This window comes from Pinus tabuliformis, chromosome J (assembly GCF_031772625.1).
Source record: "Pinus tabuliformis cultivar Carrire ecotype Pingquan chromosome J, CPIR1, whole genome shotgun sequence".
Classification (NCBI taxonomy): domain Eukaryota; kingdom Viridiplantae; phylum Streptophyta; class Pinopsida; order Pinales; family Pinaceae; genus Pinus; species Pinus tabuliformis.
The window spans coordinates 1,318,829,965-1,318,843,002 of NC_142295.1; positions in this window are offsets into that span (position 1 = coordinate 1,318,829,965).

Consider the following 13,038-nt stretch of genomic DNA (forward strand, 5'->3'; position numbering starts at 1 on the left):
ACACTCCCTCTCAACAAGATATGGATTATCAACAACACCTATCCTGCCTTGGTGGTATTCGAATTTGCTCCTGGTGAGCGCCTTCGTCAGAATATCAGCATCCTGATCCTCCGTTGGAATGTATGAAAGTAACATGAATCTCCGCTGCACACAATCTCTGATATGATGGTACCTGATGTCAATATGCTTAGATCTATCATGAGGATTAGCCGAGAGTTTAATGCAACTCTGGTTATCACAGTAAATCACAGTAGGATCCAAATGAGAACCGAACAAACCGACTAGGATCTTCCTCATCCATATAGCCTCGCATGCCGCCAAACTTGCTACCATATACTCGGCCTCTGCTGAACTGAGTGCCATGGATCTCTGCTTCCTGCTGTACCAAGAAACTGTTGTCGACCCAATACTGAAGATCCCTCCTGATGTGCTCTTTCTGTCTGTTGGGCTCCCTGCCCAATCTGCATCTGTGAAGCCACATAGCTTCACCTCATCCTCCTGTCTGTACCGCAATCCATATCCCAATGTGCCTCTCAAATAACGCAATACATGCTTGCCCGCATTCCAGAAGAGCTTGGTAGGCTTAACCATAGCTTGTGAAAGCTAGTTAACTGCATAGCATATATCGGGTCGTGTATTGATCAGATACATAAGCGACCCCACCAACTATCGATAAATAGTGGCATCCACTTCTTCTACCGAAGTGGCATCCTCCTTCCTCCAACCTCCAAGAAGAGGAGTATCAACAGGCTTGTAGCCATGCATGTTGAACTTCTCCAGTATCTCCCGAGCATACTTACCCTGAGAAACAAACAGTCCACCACTGTGCTGCCAAATTTCCAATCCCAAGAAATAATGAAGGAGGCCCAAGTCCTTCATCTCAAACTCCTTAGCAAGATCATCCTTGCATTAAAGTATCAATAGCTTATCACCCGTTAGAATCAAATCATCTACATACAGTACAATGATAAGCAACTTACCCTCCACCACAATCTGGTATAGGTTAGGATCCACCTTGCTCTTGGAGAATCCAAGTCCGGTGAAATAGTTGTCTATCCGTGTGTACCAAGCACGTGGTGCTTGTTTCAACCCATACAACGCTCTCTTGAGCCTGCACACATGCGACTCGCTGCTGAAGATCTCAAAACCTTCGGGCTGCTCAATGTACACCTCCTCCTCAATGACTCCGTTGAGGAATGCAGTCTTCACATCCATCTGATGAATGTGCCATCCCATCTGCGCTAAGAGAGCAAGAATCATCTGTATGGAAGAATACCTTGCGACAGGTGCAAAGGTATCCTCATAATCGATCCCCTCTATCTGTGAAAAGCCTCGGGCAACAAATCTTGCCTTGTACTTCTCCACACTCCCGTCAGCTGCCTGCTTAACTTTGTAGATCCATCTTGAACCCACCACTGATTTCCCTTCCAGTCTAGGAACAATCTCCCATGCACTATTTCTGGCAATAGAATCATACTCTTCCACCATGGCGTCTACCCATTCGGGATCCTCCACAGCTTCCTCGAAAGAGGATGGCTTAGTCACAACACACTTGCTCATAAGAGCCATGTATCCAGTGTACCGATCAGGTGACTAAAAATAGACATAGTCTAAAAATAGACTTTACGCCATAATTTGCTTGCGGGCCCACTTAGTGAAGGCGACTCCTTTCCACTAAGCTCCATCATCTTGTTGCATTCTCAATAAGAAATGCTTCCAAATAACTAGGAAATACATCAATAAGGAAATGAAAATCTTGCCTTGTTTGCATCAATTATCAAAAGAAATGCAAGGCCTTATTTGGTTAAGAAATCTAACCAGCTCTTTCCAAACCTTTTCAATGGAACTTTTTTCAATTGCACTTCATCATGTGTATCATGCTGACCCACATCAATTATGGAATCCTCTTTTCCATTTTTTCCAAAATCTCTCTCCACCTTCTTCAACTATCGTGGATGACTTGTTGGATGCAAAGTCCAACACTTTTCTACAAGATGACCTTGCTTATGGCAATAAGTGCAAAATAATTGCAACTTCTTTTCAACATAGCCTCCATTTTCCAATGGACCTTTGGCTTTCTGTCTCTTTTGTTTTGAAAGTTTCCTGTGTATGGCTATCATCTTCCAACACCTCGAAACAATATGGTTATTCAAACCACAAAAAGAACATGTAAAATCTCTCCAAATTGTATGTGCAGATTTACCATGTTTATCATAATCAAAAGAAACTTGATTAAAGGAAAATTTATACCTTGCATATTCACCTTTGTTGCCTTCTTGAGGAGGTGAATTTGATGGGGTAGTGTCTCTCTTCGGACTACCGACAATGGTTTAATGACCTTAGTATTTCAACATCCTCTTGTTTTCCATTTCCACTAGTTGTATGCTTATGAGCATCTTCTTGCAAAGTGGGTATAAAACTTTTGCATTCCTCATGAACACAAACTTCACAAGCTTGAGGTAATGAACATGCAATGAAATTCCTTCTTGGAACACCTTCATGTGCCTCCTTGGCTTTGGAGCATTCTCCATTATGTTTTCGATAACCAAGACCTAAATACATAGGCCTTTCCTCAACAACAATTGGCTTAACTATGCCTTGTGCGTGTTTTCCCAACCCTTTACCTTAATAGGCCCTATTCATCAATAATTTGGACCCTATTCCTCTAGTGTGTCTTTCAAAAGCACCAAAACATTAATTTTGAGTGAAATGGAAGATAAACTTGAGTTTCGTACCTCATTTTCATGCACATACTTGGCTGGGTTTCCTTGGCATCATGGAGTTGAATCTCCATCTCATGCATCTTTTCAAGAAGCTTTTGCTTCTGCTCCTTCATGGCCATAAACTGCTCTTGAAGTATAGTGTTCTCCTTCATATCTTCATAGAACTCTTGCACCATATCTCTCAAGATGATAAGCTCTTGCAACATCTCTTCATCAAAGTATCTTGCTAAGAAAGAGGGATTATAAGCATCACTTGTTGAAGTTGCCATCACACTTGTAATGCATCAAAAAGCTTCACAAATTTGAAACAATATAAATCCTACTTGCACAAAACTCAAGCAATCAAGCAAATAACATTTTCTCTGATACCATCTTGATATGTTATTGAATGTTAGTTTTGATGTGCTAATTTCAACTTCAAATTTATAAACAAATTCTTGTTAATTGCTTCATGTGCAAGGTTCCCTTATGGTGTTTGTGTTTGAAAATAGGTAAATTTTGTCAAGTTTTATCTTAAATTCATGAGAAAAATAGCATGAAAAAATTTACTGAACAATAGCAATAAAATGTACAACAGAGAATCAAAATGAAAACTTAACATAGTGTTTTGATAAAGGAGTTCAACTCTTCTGGGCTACATCTCCTTGGTCTAGCTTGCATTGCTTGGGCCTATGTATTTTTTCAAAATGGAAAAAAGTGCCATTTACAATGATCAACTTCTCATGAAACCCACTTCAATGGACTCAGAGCATCCAAAACCCCCAAAGATGACTCTCCAAGCTTCTCAATTGGACCCCGACTTATCTAGACTTGACCTCTTCTCTTGGTGGCCCTAGGCTTCCTCAAACTTCAACGTGGAAAAATCACGTACATAAGTGCCTCTTTTCCTATGAAACCTATTCGATTGTGTTCAGAGCCTCAAAATAATCTAGGAACACCTTTTTCTGATCGTCATTTGGTCGAATGTTGCCAAAGATATGGCAGAAATTGTTTTCTCCTAGTACCCTCCACTAAAACTGGAGGAACTCCAGTTAACTCCACTAAACTAGAGTTGGCGCCGAATTTGTAGGGCACCACCAAAACTCCGCCAAAATAAACTCTGCTTAACTTGAGGTTAATTAATGGTTAAATTGGATTAATTAAATGCTAATCCCAGATTAGCGCATTAAGTGGGTTTTGCAAAACCGTCAAGCCTGGCGGTTAACAAATTGTGGGCACATGTCGGCTATAAATGTCAAGGTTATGGCTTAACATTGTGTTTTATGGTTAATCGTTAACCATAGTCATGATCGCCGAGCGGAGCATTCACATGGGAGGGTTGGCCTTTCTAACCCCCAACTCGCAAACAGTTACATAACAAATACATGCAGAACTCATACATTGTTAAGTAACATTGTGACGGTATAACGGTAAAGCATGTGCACTAAGCAGAGGAGGTTTTGGGGTCAAATCCCAGTGCCTCCATAAAAATTTTGGTAAAACACCATAATTGACCTTTGGGGAGGGACACGTGGCGGCCTCCGGGCTTGCCACTTGTCCCCTCCTCACTATTCCACAATTAACCAATGAAAACTTGTCAGTCCACCACCTTACAAACCAATAAAAACATGCCACTCGGTGAATTTGGATAGGCCATTAACCAACCTTGACTTTGTACAGTCACCTGCCACGTCAGCAGTCTGTACGGCTGATTGTGTAGTGATTGTACATTTTTTTGTTTTTTAATTTCCGCTATTTCGAAAAGCGGTCAACGGGCTCTACCTTCCTCATACGAACTTCATTTTGAATGAAACGAGTTGCATTGGGATCATTTTTCCGAGACTCACGCGGTCGTTTAGGTTTCAAATGTTTTCGATTACTTCGATTTTTGAGCTAATTTTTGCCCCTAATCCAGATTCCAATAAGTTTTGTGAGTCCATATAATGGAATTATGTTGTGACAATTCCCACTCTGGTAGTTGTAGCAGTAGGATGGGATTCTCCCCCCTTTCTTAATGGCGGGACAAGGAGATCTTACCCCTAACCGTGACTTGAAATCGAGAAGAACCCTTGTTCTGGCAGGTAGAAGGAGCTAGAATCACTTTGAGGAAATGGGATGGATGGTTGAAAAGGGATGATCTACACTACCTCAGTAACCCTCTGAGTATCTTGAAGAAGGAAGTAAGACCAAATGTTTTCCACTACCCACCAAACGAAGGAGCAGGTACACCAGGGTGAAAAGAGTATTAGGGGAATTTTGAGGTGAAAATGGGCCTCCTAAGAAAAATATACAACCAAAATAAACTTTATAAGAACCAATAGGAATCAAGATGATGATGTCAACCATGGGGGTTGATTCACCATTTTTGGAGTAAAAAAGTAAAAAGATTAAAAAATAATAAAATAATAAAACTATTTTTTTAACATGTATTTTCAACTTATCTCACTAAGGTTTTACTCAAATTTCGAGCGGGAGTACTCGTTGGATGCAAACTTTAATTCCTCAGCTAAGGATTACCCATGTTGCGCACTTTTGATGGACCCTGCTACGATAAAAGTGAGAAATACATGAAAAAATGTGATTGCAATCACGTTTTTCATGTATTTCTTATTTTTCGTGTAGTAGGGTCTATTAAAAGTATGCAACATGGGTGCTCCTTCGATGAGGAATCAAAATTTTCATCCAACGAGTGTTCCCACTCGAAACTTGAGTAAACCCATAAGGAGAAAAGTTGAAAATACGAGTTCAAAAAATAGTTTTCTCTTTTTTTCCTTCCAAAATTTGATGATGTAATCTAATCTTATTTTATTTTTTCCACTATTATTTTATAATTTCCTTAGGAGGCCCATTTTAGACCTCAAAATTACCCTAATGGTAATGGTCAGGGATATGCATGGGACCCAAACCTCGAGCAACAGTGGTGGTCATGTTCCTCTTTTGGAGAGTTACACCATTGTGGGGAGGGGGGATGTGGCTAACCCCCCTCGTATGTTTGAAGAGCTATAAGGAAACCAGGTTCCTTGTTTACCCTTGCACCTAGTGTACTAGGATCAAGAAGACAACCTCATTAAGGAAAAATATTCTAAATCCATGGGGATAGAAGGAGGAATGAGTGGCTCGAGGACGGGCCACATTTTTTTGTTGTGGGGTAACATTGCAATGATTTTTTTTTATGTTTTGTCTTCTCTTCAAGGTCTATCTCTTGGTGGCTCGTTCCCACCATAGAACAAGGGTTCTGAATTTTTTAATGTTTAGCTTAAGCATTGTTTTGATGATGCATTGCACATGATTTTATTTGCAAATTCTAGAGAGGTTCTCTGGTTTTTCTCTCCAAGGGCAAAGAACCTCGATGGTTTATGGGCGAAGACACCCCAATATTTTTTGCATGTATTATTTGTATATTTCCATGGTAATATAATGTGAATATTTTCAAATAATAAAAATAACAATGCCCTAATGGGCCTCATTCTTGTGGTGTAATAGTTCCCTAATGGGCCCCAGTTCTTGGGTCTGACATTGGCCTCTTTGGCCCTTCTTATCCGTTATATTAGAAAAGATTATGACAGAGATATGAAGGAGATATGATGATATCTATGATAGAGACATCATGATAGACCTATGAATATTCCATTGCATTATTATTGCTAATGTTCTCTCTACATAATTTCTTATGATGATATCGGGTGAATGCAATGTGAAAATTTTGAAAATGTTTTAAAATGCAATTATCTACAACAAAGACTTCTAGCCCTAAGAAAATTAACATTGTTAGTACTCTATTGGTTAGTAAAGATATAATAATGTAAAAGTGCATAAAATAGTAAAAATAAGCAATATACCATTGGAATCAATCATATTGTTGAAGAAATGAAGCATGGGTGTGCATTTTAGTGAAGCAAGGTAGCTTTGGCCTACTTCAGAAAAATGCATGCCCAACCTTTATTTCAAGGCCAAATTAAATGATTCAACTTGGAGAGTATTTATTTGCTCATAAGTAACATTAATACAATTAAATATTTTTAGTTTTTCACATTTATATTTTTTTTGTTCAGTACTACTCCAAATTTCATGGGTTTCATACGGAAAAAGGAAAGGTTAGTGCCTCAAATAAATGCACACCAAGACTTGTAATTAATTGGCAGTGATATAATGATCATTCCATCCTATGGGTGTGTGAAAGTGTACCTCATTATTGTGGTGCAAGAATGCTCTAATGGGCCTTAGTTCTTGGGTATGACAGTGGCCTCAATGGGCCTTCTTATATTTGATATGAGAAAAGATTATGACATAGATATGAAGGAGATATGTTGAGCACTATGACAAAGATATCATGACGGACCTATGACTATTATGTTACATTGTTATTTATAATGTTCTCAGTACATAATTGCTTATGATGATATGAGGTGAATGCAATGTGAAAATGTTGAGAATATTTTAAAACACAATTATCTACAGTAGAGACTTCTAGCCCTAAGAAAATTAAAACTATTACTACTCTACTGGTTAGTAAAGATATCACAATGTAAAAGTGTGTAAAATAGTAAAATAAACAATCTACAATTTGAATCAATAATATTGGCCATGAAATGAAGCTTAGATGTGCATTTTAGTGAAGTAAGGAAATTTTGGCCTGCTTCACAAAAATGCACACTCAGCCTTCATTTCAAGGCCAAATTGAATGATTTAACCTATAAAGTATTTATTTACTCATGCGTAACATTAATACAATTAAATATTTTTAATTTTTCACATATATATTTATTTTCTTCAAGAATACTCCAAATGACATGGATTTCATAAGGTAAAATGCAGGGTTTGTGTGCCGAAAATAAATGCACACTAGGACCTGTAATTAATTTGTAGTGATATAATGAGCATTCCATCCTATGGGTCTGCTAAATTGTACCTTAATCATGTGATGTAACAAAACCTTAATGGGCCTCAGTCTTGTGGTGTAATAAAACCCTAACGGACCTCAATTCTTGGGTAAAAAATTGTTCTTCTCAAATACTCAAAAAGGCTTTGTCCCTCTAATCCTCTTGTTGTTTTCTTTTTCCTATGTGGTGGTAGTCTTAATTCTAACAATACTTGCAGTCTTGGATTTTTTAAATTCCTAGATAACCATGCCATGGCTAGCTATCCTCCTCCTAGAGGGTGTTAATGTGACATGATGCATGAGATAAGGAAGGAGATGAAACACCTAGCCAATCAATTGGAAGGTGTGCATAAGGCCATGGTCTATAGTGTTACCTAGATGGAATCCGAAATGAAGAAGAATGAAGATTTGGAAGTGTAGGTTTTAACCTTGTACAAAAATTACCTGAATACGAATTTTAAAAACATAAAATAAACAATGGCGAGAGCATAAAACATAAAATAGATATACACAAGTATTTCCCCTGGATCCCAAAACCGAGACTACCAAATTGAGTTTTCATTATTTCTTTCAATGTTACAATATATATATATATATATATATATATATATATATATATACATGTCGAAGCATCCATAAACCCAAATCCATTAACCCTAGATTAGAACATAATTGTAGTTCCCTTGACCAGATATACAAGATACCATGGAGATAGAAACTGAAGTATATGATTCCCATTGCTCGTTGGACCTTTTGGATATTCGACAGGACATTCTTGACCATTCTAGAGACTCAGATATTCTTTTTTGAGTCGTCCTGTCCATCCTTTATCATGTAATTGTCCCACATACCTATAATTTCCTCAAATTCATCAGTGGGTGAGTGTCTTCGTTTGTCTCAGAGAGGAATTTTGTTATGCCTTCTTTAGGGGTGAATATATTTTAGGTCACTTTAGAGTTAATACCAAAGATTTTACTTGTCCTAAAATCGAGAATCCCATGGATTTTTCAGATCAGTCCTTACACATCACTTATAAACTTCTTTCTAAGGAGAATAAGGAATGTATTTTTAGACTCATTCTACCACCAAATTCTGAAATTCCTCTGCCTGCAGTGAATTATCCAACAACCTTGTTTTCTGAAGTCACACAAAATGTGTTAGCTATAATTTTGTCTCTTTTGGGAGAAGTTGATACTGAGATAGTAAATGAATAATCCCTAGGGTTTTTGAGTTTGATGTTGGAACCATATATTGTTTTGGATATCCCTTCTTACCTAGCCAACTATATCATTTTTCAATTTGAGAACTAACATATTTTTGGTATTTTTAGATATCCCTCTCTCCTGGTCTATATGTTCTTATATGTACATTCTGATAAGTTTGGTCATTTGGGTTTGAATACGTGGGATTCAAAAAATCAAATGAATTTTTTGATTGAATGGACTACTGTTGTTAGGAAGAAGGAAAATAATGAGGGTTTTTCTTATTACTTGTCATCATTCATGGCCATTGTATATACTATTTTCAACAATCAACAACCTATAAGGATTTTTCTTGAAGTAAGAGAGTTGTTGCAGCTCAAAAAGGAAAACAAAGTGGAGGACTGGTATATTTTTTAAGGTTATGCTGAGGTAAGACTGTATGGGGTTGAAGTACCACCATATTGTTTGCCAATATTTTTTCCTATGAGGTAAGACTGTATGGGGTTGAAGTACCACCATATTGTTTGCCAATATTTTTTCCATATTTTGTAAACAAATGAAGAAAATTAAAAAATGAAAAGAGGGTATGCCCTAAAAGAATAATCAAAGGGCAAGAAAAATGAATTGGTCAGAGAAAATAATAGAAATGAACCCCAAACCAAAAGACCAGGAAAGTGGCCAGTCAAAATGCCACTGCTATCTTGTTTGCAAGTTCACAATGTGCAAATATTGTTGCTTATCACACTTGATGGATGGCCCAACAGTTCAATCTGGACCATTCCATATTTAAATTTGCTGTTGTAGAATAGAGAAAGAATATCTATCCAAACAGTTCAAGCTTGGCAGATGAGTAGATAGATAGAGAAAATAAGGAGCCCAACTGCTTAATCTGGGCCCTTGGAAGAGATAAGGGTAGATTTAGATAGGAGGGCAGTCAAAAGAAAAGAGTTATATCAGGGTTTGCAAGTTCAAATGCACCCAATCAAAATGAAGAAAAAATGCTAGGTGTATTAGGCTAGGTAGGTAGTTTGAGGTTGCAGAAACAAGGTTGTGATCTTTTTACCTTGTCAAGAAGGATTCATCTCATCAATGACACAAGTACCATGGCAGTTGTTGGACTGTAGAACAATGGAAGCATGACTAACTCCCCTTTCATTCCCCCAGAAATCACTTATTGACATCCCCTCAAGGACCTTGGGATCTGCCCAATAATCTTACTTCACTTCATTTTATGAGAAATACTAAGTTAAACTCTGAGTTTACTTAGTGAAAAGAAGCCACATTTCTTGTGTAAAAATTATCATTCCATACTCCTTACATTTTCTTATGCCTAAGTTTTCACTTTACAAACTTAGCATTTGTTCATGCAATTTCATTCCATAAAGTCATATTAACATTTAACTTTATTATTTAGCTCCCTCAATCATTTTCCCATTCCTATTCTACAAAAAAGTATATAAAAACCCAAAAAAAATACTAAATACCCTTCCCTTGGCAACTATAGCCATACAATACAAAGTTTGCGGAATATTAAGTTCATTTGGGACTTTATATTAAACCTTCCGCATTCATTAAACCGTCAGGGTTTATTTAACGCCTAGTTAAATAAACAAACCACACTCAAACCACCCACCAAAGCCATATGTTAACCCCTCCGCGCATGTATAAAAGGCAATTTGTTTAAATGTTTGGTCAAACAAATAACCAATCCCACCCGCATAACCACATAAACCCATATAACCCAAATTTTAAACCCCGGCGCATTATTAAAACACTTAAATATTGCGCGGGCCCCCTCGTTTTCAAATCCCGCAACTTTAAACACCCGTCCGTCGTCCGATCCCGGGCCGCAGATCCAACGGCTGGCAGCGATATCCCATGCCCCGATCTGTCGAAGGTTAGCATCCAAGGGATGGGCGGTATTGCTGCCGTACCCCTGCCACGCATCAATCTCCCGGCGTGATCAGAGCCCCTCCCTGCAAAACCACCCTGGGGCAAAGGCGGTGCGGGAAAAACCACTTACTGCCCGCCACCTGCCCCTTGACGTCAGGCCCACATCACCCAGTGACGTCGCGTCCACTTCACCCGCCGCTGCTCTGTACCACTGCCACATCACTGCCCCGCCAATGTGTCGTCCGCCAAGCCACCATACACGTCAACTGCCACGTCATCTTCCGTACCCGCTACGCGCCAAAATACGTCATGATGACATCATCCCCGAAAAGTCCCAAAAGCACTAAAATGTCCAAAATTCATTAAAAAGTCATGAAAACGACTATTTTGTTTATTTTCTATTGTTGCACCGACGAAGAACGTGCATGCGGTTTTATGAACAATTTGCCACCAAACGTGCACAGTCTATCACCCTGCGAATTTGGCTCCATAGCTCGACCCCGCAGCTCGAGTTGTACCTGCTAATTGCCCTCTGCGCCATCAAAAACAAGTATTTACCCATTGTTGACCCATAAACCCTGTTTTTTCGAAATTTCGCCATTAAAATTGACTGAGGAGCTAGAATTCACAGAGAATTGCACTCCTACCTGTGCATCACCGCCTGTTAATATACTATGTGAGCCATTGTTCAGAAAACAAACCAGCAAACGTGCCCTCCTCTGCAAACTGGCCATTAAAACGGACTTTGAGCCCATTTCCGCCGGCAGTTTCCCCAAACTGCCCATGCATTGAGTCCCTTTGTCAAAATCCTCTGCAAAATTTTGCTTGTTTGGTTAAAAATCAATCCCATTCCCTCTGCAGTTTACTCACAGAGCCTATGAGTCCAGCGAATTCATTCAAAAAACCTGTCTAAATTCTACAAATTTTCTGTTTTACCATAAACTTTACACAGTGAGGCCATATCTATATCAAAGTCTAGTCTGCCAGCTCCCTTACAAAGCTCCAAAGGAAATTTTCACTGTTCAGTTGTTACACCAATCCAAATTCTAGATTACAAACACAGAGCATTCAAAATGGCCACTCCAGCAGCCTTGAACATCACTCCTCTCAATGCACCTCACAAGGAACTTGAAGCATTACCTTTGGCTGATAGGGACCACTTAATTCAAGATTTGGTTGGTGAGAGAAACCACTTGCAAACCTTCTGTCAGCTGAGGAACAGTTATTTGAACAACAGTGACATTTATGGCATTTGGGAATCAAACTTGCCCATCTACTTCCTCCCTTCTGTCAATGTCTTCCCTGAAATTATTCGCCTCTGCTGTGAAAACTATGACCCAACTCAAAGAGTAGTCAAGTCTCCATCTGGGAGCACCCTCTTCCAAATAACTCCTGACTCAATCAACCAAATGCTAAACTTCAAGCAAACTCAGCTTCTGGTCCCTTTTTCTATGAAATTCCTGCTTGATGAAGGTCCTAGATTCTCCAGCTCAGAGATAACCAGAATTGCCAAAACATTCATGAGAGCAGACCGCCAGCCTACAGGGCCACCTCCTTTTCTCTATGTAAGTTTCAATGAAGTAGGCAAACTACTAGTAGATATGATATCTTATGTATTGGGCTTCAAGACAAGTGAGCATATTGATGATACTGTATTGGTCTTGCTGTCAGCATTTACTCCAGGACAGCCCCCTGCTGTCAAATACAACTATGCCAAATTTATTGCCAATAAGATACATGACCAACTGTTGAAACTGGATAGGGAGGGAGTCTTCAAATATTCATCCTATATCTATCATTTGTTCATGTATTATCAGCCAGACTACTTCCAATGCCCCATCAAAAGATTGGACTCTAAAGGAGAAAAGAGGTCTGTGATTTTCTGGACCTCAGTCTTTCATGAAGTCCAAAACTCCCCCTACTCTTACTGTGAGTTTATTGACTTGTTTGTCTATCCAGTCTCTTGTCTCCTAATGAGAACTCCTCCTGCTAGGCTATCCTATGACATGTAGAAAATATTGCAGCTTTCAAAGAACTACAAAATAGGTGACTGGTACTTTTACCAGAATCACACTGTCATTAGGATATATGGCTGTGAGCTCTGTCCCTACAGGCTGCCAAGATATGTACCAATGAGACTGTTTGCCTTGGAGTATTACAGGCAACTCATCAATTCAGATTTAACTCATTTTCATAGTGCCAAGAAAAAGGCTCGCCTGAAATTCAAAGACCAACTAGGCCCCTTTGTCATGAACAAAAAGGAAGGGTGGCAAGATGCTGACCAAATATTGGGGGAGAAACTCAAGTTAAAGAGGAGTTTTTGGTGGGTCCCTTATGACCTAGATGGCTTTATCAATGCTAG